This window comes from Salvia miltiorrhiza, chromosome 8, assembly GCF_028751815.1.
Source record: "Salvia miltiorrhiza cultivar Shanhuang (shh) chromosome 8, IMPLAD_Smil_shh, whole genome shotgun sequence".
NCBI lineage: Eukaryota > Viridiplantae > Streptophyta > Magnoliopsida > Lamiales > Lamiaceae > Salvia > Salvia miltiorrhiza.
The window spans coordinates 19,511,255-19,519,028 of NC_080394.1; positions in this window are offsets into that span (position 1 = coordinate 19,511,255).

Sequence of the window (7,774 nt, forward strand, 5' to 3'; positions counted from 1 at the left end):
AGTATCCATCTTCGCATAATCCTAGGGAAAAATGGGTAGATGTTTATTCCAATCTGCTCTGCTATGCTAATGTAAGATAAAGGTACAAGATGAGTTCTATCGTTTTGGCGGCCGAAATGAAAGTATTGTCCGTTTTTACCCGAAACATCATAGTCTTCCACCCGATTGGATGTATAAATACTTTGCGGTTTTTGATTAAGACGCTAGTGGGCGTCCTCTCACACCCCATGAAGCTTCTATAATCGAGACTTTGAATGCGCACCGAGCGGCAATGAACTATGAATCGAGACATGTTATTATTAGCTTCTTATAAGTTGATCCCCACATGAGCTTGCCAAAGAGGGTATAATTCCCCCTCCAACCTCACATTCTTTTTTTATTTTAGATTTGCATATGTTTTGCATTAGTAGGTTGCGCTTTCTTCCTTATATGTGCTTAACTGCTTTATTTTCAGTTTTTGCTATTAGTAGTAATGGTATTTTTTATTTAAACAGGGCCCCTGACTCTGGGAAATTTCACCTTGGTGAAGAATCCATTGATGGAAGTTAAGGATCCAACAGGAGGCGAAGGACCCGCTTCTCAATCCCGCCAGAAAATCTCATATTTTTGGTCCGGTGATTCATCTTTGACTACGTCCTCAAAAGAACTTCATGATGCCCCTATTAAGGTTGTGGATATATTGCTCACTCTCTCAGGCTCTGCCACTATTGTGAATCTACGACCCCTCACCGAGGTCATAAGCGCACATTCAAGGAAAAGGTTGATGCTCATGTTGTCCCTTCTATGGCCAAGAAAGGGAAGAAAAAAAAAAGTTCCTAGCTCCTCCTCCGATCTTAAGGTTGAATTCTCTACCAACCCCTCTTATGTTAATCTTCTAGAGCCACCTGCTTCTCTAAAGGGAAAACAGGCAGTGGCTTCCAAGAGTCGTTCCTTGTCTGTGTTCCTATCTCATCCACCTCTCGAGATAAGTGGTCCTAAAGGATGTCAGTAGGGCTGGTAAATCGATCGGTTCGGTTTTAACCGGAACCGGTGAAGGGCCATTCCCCTAACCGGTAACCGATTAATCCACTGTTTGTCAATTTGGCCGAATTAACCGGTTAATTTGGTTAACCGGTTAACGAACCAGTTTTTATTTAAAAAAAATTCAAATTTGTAGAATGTGTGCAATAGGATTTGAACTCTTGACCTTTAAAAGAAAGAATGAAGTCTTATCCACTACACTAATTCATAACTTGTGATAATTTAGAACAAAAAAAAAAATTATAGACACTTGTAATTTATATTTAAAAAAAAAAGATTCATAACTTGTGATATTTGTCTTTTTATCATTAGACATGTTCTTGGGAGTATATGATTCTGAAGCTATAGAGGCTCACAATCAAAGATTCAAAATCAACCAAGGGTATCATGCATTCATGCTCATATCTTTAATAATGGAACCCTCTGTGATTTAACAATGGAACCACGGGAAACAGAGGTAAATCTATTGATTGCAAAAAAAAGATACAAACATTCAGTTCCTCGTTAGTTTACCCAATCATTAATCAAAAAAATGTAACCAAAACATGAGTCAATTAGATTCTCGTAAAAACCAAAATGGGAAACAAACAACCATTAACATGTATATGTATTCACTTTAGTATGTTTTTTATTTAAACGGGAAACTTAAACCCAGAGAACTTGATTGTGTTAGATTCTCGTAAAAAATGTATATGTATTCACTTTAGCAATACAAATAAAATGATATGAAAATAAGTTAAATAACCATCATTTTATTCATTTCAGGCTGAACTACAATGAGTCAAACAAAAATTCTGGAATTGGGGGGGAAAAAAAAGCAACAAAAAAAAAAAACTTACGGTACTTACCTTTAGGCCACCGGAGACAGGTCGTCGCCGTGCTGGTGTGGCCGGCGACTGGGAGGCGACTGCGTGCTGGGAACGCAGAAGTAGAAGAAGGCTGAACGCAGAAGCAAAAGCCGGGAAGCGGCACCGGTGGCCGGTGATATCTCGGCTGAACGCAGAAGCAGAAGCCGGCGAGCTGCAGAAGAAGGCAGAAGGCAGAACGTTGTTTGTGGCCAGAACAGTTTCAAACTTGAGAAAAAAAAAAAAACCTAGTCTAATTTTAACTTTTACAGTATTATTTAAATTATAATATTAAAATATAAACTAATTAATTAATTTAACCGGTTAATCTATTTAACAACACTAAAGGCACTAACCGATAACCGAACCAAACCGGTAAAAACCGATTTTCGGTTAACCGATAATCAGCTTTTCCGGTTGGGTTACGGTTTTAATCAAATAATCGGAACCGGTTTACCAGCCCTAGATGTCAGCTTATAGAGGAGTTGCTCCAGCTGGAGGATTAGGAACATCTAGGAGGTCATGATCATGCCCAGTTCATGAATGGCATTGCCAACCTGGGCTTCGGGTAATTTCTCATAACTCAAGTTTTCCTTATATTCCTATCTACTTTTCTTCGGGATCATCTTACGTATCACATATTCGTATTTCTTGTCTTATTTTGCAGCTTTTATCATTCTCTGCCTGCGCAAAACAACTTGAAGGGTTCCCTCTCCTAGGAGAAAACGGAATAGCTCCATGAGGAGCTTCAAAAGACAAGTGATGAGCTCTCGAAGGTCTCCATGTACTTAAACGATCTATCAAATGCATACATCCAGCTTCAAGTGAAAATGGATAATCTCCAGATGGAGCTGTCAAGCCATGGCCAGGCGATGCAAAATGTGAAATTAGAGAAGAAGTCCCTAGTAGCCCGCCTCCAGTATGAGAAGACTAGAAACAAGGAGTTGGACACCAAATTGATAAGGTCGACAACTCTAGTGAAGAGCTTCAAAGTTATCGCTCTAAGCTTTATGTGACTCATCTAGGTCAGGGTTTTCTCAACATCCTACACCAGGGTCTCATCGATGCGTATCTCGTCAAAGTACTTGGTACATGGTTGATATTTCAAGTGCTACTCGATACTTCGTCAAGGAGACTTTGCAGGTATAGAGAAGCAGAAAGGGGATCCCCTTTGGTGGGCCGTATTGATATCGGGAAGATAATTGAGGAGATGGAGGTCCCTCCGAAATTCGTGGGGGATATGGACAAACTAGTGGATCAACATTAGTGGATTAATCTTATGCGGGATGTTGTTCGACTCTTAGCTTTTGTGAATACCCAAGATCCTTGTCTTGCTTCGTCGGGGCAAATATGGTATAATTTGACCTCCTCTGGTGTTCCCGTGATTTCCCTTTATGCATTTTTAGGTGCAGTCGAGTTGAAGCATCCTTTTCCAAGGCCACACCTTTCGGTAGTATTATAAAATTAGGATATATAACTTTTTTTAATTTTAATTTTTAGTGATAAATATTAATTATATTTTATTATATAATACACCCTCCGTCCCATTATTTAAGATACAAAACTTTTTTGTGTGGGTATTTAGGAGAGTAAAATTGGAGAAAAATGAAAGAAAGCTCACACATTTAGTGTGATTTTAATTTTATTAAATCATAATTAACCTAGTCAAATTAAATCTCACTCATAAACATTACAATTGCATATCTACAAATCAAGAACTAGTTGTGGTGAATGTACTTCTGATCAACACATAAATATGGTATGAAAAGTGAAAATTATAACGTGTAAATTAATGGATCATCGGTCATTCTTAGGGATGGCAACGTTCCGGATATGGACCGGATCTCATCAATACCAGATCCAGATCCATTTTCATCTATCAGATCCAGATCTGAAAATTTTGGATCCAGATCCAGATCCGCGGATCCGCGGGTCCAAATCCATGGATCCTAGAAATTAAAATGCAGAGAAACCCAGAAACCCAAAAATTAAAATGCAGAGAATCCTGGATCCAAATCTCACCATTTGTATTGTTACGGAAACCCAGAGTGAGGCGACGGGCTGGAGAGGGAGACCGGAGTGAGGCGGCGGGCTGGAGAAGGAGACCGGAGATGGGCAGCGCAGAGTCGCACGAACTGGAGAGGGAGAGCGCGTGCTGCAATTGCTGCTGTCCCCGCCTTCGCCGGCGACGGGCGGGGCGACTGGAGAGGGAGACCGGAGTGAGGCGGCGGGCGACGGGCTGGAGAGGCCGAGAGGGAAATGGGAGTGGCTGAGGAGTGAGGCGGCGGGCTGGAGAGGGAGACCGAAGATGGGCAGCGCAGAGTCGAACGAACTGGAGAGGGAGACCGCGTGCTGCAGCTGCTGTTGTCTCCGCCTTCGACGGCGGCGGGCGGACGACTGGAGAGGGAGACCGGAGTGAGGCGGCGGGCGGCGGGCTGGAGAGGCCGAGAGGGAGATGGGAGTGGCTGAGGAGTGAGGAGGCGGCGGGAGAGGAAGTAGGAACCGAGATGTTTGAGGGGAAATTAGAATTGGAAACTACGGTTTCAAAGTTAATCTAATTTTTTTATTATTTTTAATTTTTAATATATCTAATATTATTAATAAAATAAATATAAAAAATAAATAATTTATTTTAAATAAAATCGGGTCCACAGGTCGGATCTGGGTCGGATCCGGATCTCAAATTTCCAGATCCAGATCCGTTTTAGAAAATGAGATCCAGATCCGTGGATCCAAAAAATTGAGATCCAGATCCGTAAAAATCGGATCTGGATCCACGGATCTGGACCGGGTCCAGGATCCATTGCCATCCCTAATCATTCTTTAGCATGAACCGACCGAATTGAAATAGGACCTCACAAGAGTTAAGTTGCCTCCATTTTCTACGACGTGATTCAGATAATAAATGATGGTTTATTTATGGTGATAATTGAATATTTTCTTAATATTTTTTGAATGATTGGGGTGAATTGTTATAATACAATGGTAGTAAATTCAAATGACAGTGAATGCTTAGTGTTTAAAACTCAAATAAGGGATTTCTATTAAATCAACAGAGTTTCTGCTGAAAAAGAATACAATGTGCCTTACAATGAGAGTTTCGTTCCTATATATAGACTATTACAAGATGGGGCATTTTAGTTAATTCAGAATTGGTATGATCGGGGGTAATTTCGTCCTTTCAGCTCTGTTATTCTTAGGGATGGCAATGGGCAGGATCTGGACCGGATCCTGCTTGGTCCAGATCCAGATCCGGATTTTTTGACTTAGGCCCAGATCCGGTCCAGATCCAATGGATCCAAAAAAATGAGATCCAGGTCCAGATCCATAAGATCCACAGGGTCTCGGGTCCAGACCCGGACCCATTTCTCGTACACGAGGGCGTCCGAAAGGGGCTATCACCAAGAAGGGGAGAGTTTCTGATTCTTCTATCAAGCACAGGCTCCGTCGTATCATAATCAATGGCATGTCTTCGGATTTCCAAAACTCAGCACGCAGTGATGATATGCATGGCCCAGGTCTTGACACTTCTTCGCCTGTGGAGTTCCTGAATAAAGTGAAGTATGCTCAGTCTAGAGGACAGATTATGCAAAACTTTGTGATCAACTCCTCTAACTCTACCGATGCAGCCCATGCTATGTCGGTTGTGGCCTCTTCAAAAATGAAGAAAAAATGGGGCGATTTGTTGGACGATGAAGAGGACGATGTTTTTAACAAGAACGACCCTCTTAAAATGTTCTCTTAGTCTTGGTTTCTTTTTTGGTTACCCGGGGTTTCTTGCGGGTGCTTTTGCTTGTTTCCTTTGTACCTGGTCTCTCTTTTTTTCCTTTTCTTTTTAATAAAATTTTTATTTCAGCAGTCTAGATTTTCAACAATTATTCAAAATAAATGAATTAACCATATTCTATAAAAATATTATCGAAGTTTAATAACAATAAGAATATAATAATCAAGTACTAAATAACAGTAGAACAATGTGTCCTCTATTTTACATAGAAAAAAGAAAATTAATGTTATCAATACAAATAATAATAATAATAATAATAATAATAATAATAATAATGAAAACTAAAATTTAAATTAAAATAAAATTAAAATATTATCTTTAATTGCATTATATATTATTTATGAAAAGAGATATATAGATTAGTCATAGATATTAGATTAGAGTTAGATAAAAATAAATAATATTATATATATTTTTATATATAAATGGATCCATGGATCGGATCTGGACCGGATCTGGGTCTCAGATTTTTTGCTCCAGATCCAGATCCGGAAATTATAGGAATAACCCAGATCCGGTCCAGATTCATTGGGTCCATTTTTCCTAAGGTCCAGATCCTAAAAAATGGATATGGATCTGCGGATCTGGACCGGGTCCAGGATCCATTGCCATCTCTAGTTATTCTTGCAACTGAGAGGTAATTTGGTCTCTCCGACTCTTTAGCTTTCCACGTATGTCGACCATGAAATATTTCTCCACCTCCTAACCTTCGTAGTTGTTATGGTACCACCTGCAAAACGGTTATACTGCCTTCAGGTACTCCTAGCAATCAGCTCTGCCTTGTGATGATTATTCTTTTGCAGAGTCACTCGAACTGCTTCTCTCCCTAGTTTGCTTGATATTTGCTTTCAGCTCCACCACGCCCTCCTTGCTCTCCTAGATCTACCACATCATAAAATATTCAATTTTGGGAAATCCACCTATCTTCGCTCTGGGCTGAGCACGCCTATTCTTATTCTTTTATAGTGTACTTGGATTATCCCAAGCCCTAAGTATTGGGCCAGTCCCTTGTAATTGTGAAGGCCCAAATACCATCCTTATCAAATTGTAATATTAAAACAATGTGGGAATTTTGCCTAACACCACAACTGGGAAAAGAAAAGATCAATTCAAGCTTCACAACCTCTGCAACAACACCCATATTTATGTAAAGTAATTAAAAATCAAAACATAGAGATGAGGTTGTTGAGCTGGACGGTCTGGACGGAGAAGACACGATGGGGATCAGAGAGCTCGGACCGCACGATGCGGAGGGAGGACTGGAGAGAGACGATGGAGGATCAGAGTGAGGAGAGAGGAGACTCAGTGGATTTAATGAAGGAGAACTGATGGAGTAGATCGTGGTGGCGAGAGGGGACCTCATGGCAGAGCTGGGTGTCGTGGAGGTGGAGCCTCTCCGGGAGCTTCTCGATTCAGGAGGTGGTGGAGCTGGAGGAGAGGACGGAAGAGAAGAATTGAGTGAGGTTGAAGTCGGTAGAGAAAATTAAGGACGACAAGATTGAATCAGAGGAGAAGGGGTATCTAAGGGGAAGAGGCGGAGGAGTGTGGGATTGCAACGGAGGAGATAGGAGTGGCGGCTATGGCAGTATTTTTAAAGGTGGAGGACCGTTGGAATGGAGATATGCAGATGGCCGGAGAAGCCATGGCTGCTACGATCTACTATATATTGGATTTTATATGGGCCTTATTTAATTCACTAATTTAATTTTAATTTGAGCTTAAAATAGAAATGTGTCATGTTACTTGTGACAATCCAAAAATAAAATTTTATCAGAGGTCATAATATTTTTTATAAATAATTATATAAAGATAAAATTAAGAAAGAGATACCATGGGAAACGATAAGGTCCCACTGACTTGTAGGTTAGAGAATCTCATTTGATTATATTCAATGGAAGGAAAACTGCAAATATCATTGCCAAATATAATTACCTTATAAATCATTTCCATAATAATACACACGTAAGACATGTTAATGCAGTAAACAGTTAGTAATAGAAAAGAGAGATGCTATCCTTGTAAAGTAGTATGATTAGTTCGACATTTTATGTCTTCCTATTTCATTTATTGATAGACATATCCAATCTATATTGAATATATCGCCTCAAGGGTTATACCGGTC